This window comes from Ursus maritimus (genome assembly GCF_017311325.1).
Source record: "Ursus maritimus isolate PB19 chromosome X unlocalized genomic scaffold, ASM1731132v1 scaffold_X1, whole genome shotgun sequence".
Classification (NCBI taxonomy): Eukaryota; Metazoa; Chordata; class Mammalia; order Carnivora; family Ursidae; genus Ursus; species Ursus maritimus.
Window position 1 is genome coordinate 45,443,731 of NW_024423319.1, and position 2,354 is coordinate 45,446,084.

General features: G+C 38.6%; 1 pseudogene; it reads right to left on the reverse strand.

Annotated features, from left to right (window-relative positions):
* Positions 1 to 765: 765 nt before the first annotated feature.
* On the reverse strand, positions 766 to 1,110 carry LOC121102507 (annotated as a pseudogene).
* Positions 1,111 to 2,354: the final 1,244 nt, after the last annotated feature.

Consider the following 2,354-nt stretch of genomic DNA (forward strand, 5'->3'; position numbering starts at 1 on the left):
ACAGGGAACAGCAGAGGCAGAGGGAGAAGCAGGCTCCCTACTGAGCAGGGAACGCGACATGGGGCTTGATCCCAGGACCCTAGGATCACAACCCGAGCGGAAGGCAGACACCTAATGACTGAGCCACCCAGGCGCCCCTGTATTTACCTTTTTTAATCTCATTCTCCACAAGGTGGGAATTTTCATAGATATATTATATATGATATGTCTAGGGATTTAGTGCAAAGCAGACATAGGAATTTCTATTAGGACAGATATGAAAAAGATTTTTAAGTACATAAAAATTGCTCATTTCATCATATTTTTCATTTATCAATTTATGTTTACATGATATAATTGGTATTTATGGTACTATTTAAAAGAATTAACAAAAACATTTTTAAAATTTAGCTTTAACAATTAATAAAATAAATATTGGCAGATGTAACCCATATAAAGGCTCTTTTGTATTCCCTTTACTTTTTTTTTTTAATGAATCCAGAAAAGAGCCAAGCTTTCCTCCAACCAGGTTTATTGAACACAATAAAATTCTATGTACAAAGTGACCTGGACCTGCTGCTTCAAAACATGATCCTTTCTTACTAATAATTTGATGAGTCAGTCCATTGAGTAACAAAAAGCAGCGTACTCTAAAATTAATAGAAAAATGTCCAATGCACACTAAATAAATGGCTTAACTACTGGAACTTTAATAATTTTGCAAGATAATTAACATAGGCAGGATAAGTCCCCTATGATAGGCTGCTGGAGAACAGATATGAGATGTCAAAAGGCCATTTTGTGCACTGCCACTGTGATATTGTCATGTTTCTGGATCATAATATTCCCATTATCTGATTCTAGACACACCCTAGGAATATCAGTGGGATCTGAGGTTAGCTTAGCAGATTGTTGGGCTAGAACAAATATCACTCCAGCATATTCATCGGACAGGGTCCCACAGCAGCCTAGATTAGATCCTTGGAATCTGTGCACAGGATTCCAACAATGGATGGATTCTTCATTGTGTCTTCCAAATGCTGCTCCAAGTTTGCCTCTATCCTGTCCACCATCCACCTGCCTCTCTCCTTACTTTTTAAATTTGTAATGCCACAAGGCCAAATAATGAGATAAAACTTTAGCAGACCACAATTCTTATTATGAAAATGTAGGCATTTCTGAAAAGAGCCTTTGATATTGAATATGAGGATCCTAGAAAAATAACTGATGGAAATGACTATTTAGTAAAGCAGCTAAATGAGATATTGTTGAAAAAATCCACTATTTTCCTTTGAAAAAATTGCACTACAAATATATTATGGTAAAATTGATAATACTTAGTTCATGATAAAAATGTTTTAAGAATGAGCAGAATGGCATAAATTTAAAAAAGGAAATAGATTAAACTTCAGCAGACTACAGTTCATTCATTACCCTTTGGCAGTCCCATGACACGATGAAGTGGGAGTTAAGTTGGGTTTAAATGAAGGAAGATGCAGCCTTCCCATGTCCCTGGGAGGAAGATTAGCAAGGAAATTTTAGGGTTAGACAACAGAGGGGATAATATTGGAAAGATATTCTCCTCAGACCTCTTGCCCCTCCTTCAATTCCCTTACTACCTCATGCCTTTTCTATGCTTCCAGCCTGGGGTTCACATTTTATTTCTACTCCAGATCCATGGTTATTAATGGCTAATATTTTATGATGAAAAGCAAAAATGTTTTCAGTTTAAAAGTGTTATTTCTAGACTTTCTTTCACTGAGTCAAGGGACTGGGATGGAGAGGCCTCTCCTGGACAGAGTGGCTACAGTAAAGAAGGGTGTATACTGGGCTTGTGAAAGGTGGCCAGCCAGCTGAAAGGATGAATAGTCATTTCTGTCTGATTAGGTAGGGCTTGTGCAGGAATAGTTTCCTGAGGAGCCAATGCTGCCAAGAGGGCAGAGTCCTTAAAATAGTTTCATCATTCTCCCCTCTGTCACCTTCTGATCTCTGCTGAAACTTAGCCCCACCGTACCATAATTTTCTACTTGGGTTCCTCAACTTTGAATGAGAGAGCAATTTCCTCCCTCTGGGCTTCAGTTTTCTCACCTGTAAAATGAGGAACTTCCAAGATGTCTCCTGGTTCTCAGATTCTGGAAATCTCCATCTCAGTCATGCCAGTTTCTCCCCCAAGCTACCAGTGGTCAAAGTTGGCCTAGAAACTGGCTAAGTGGGTGGTAACCTCTGAAGTGGGCTTTGAACACTTGGGGAAAGCATTGTCCCCTCATACCTCAAATACCTTTCATGTTATCTTGGAATCTGAAGTTTCACCATTAGTGATGTTTCTTTGGGACCTAAAGAGTCTTCTATTTTTCTCAGGAGTCATTTGCAATAAT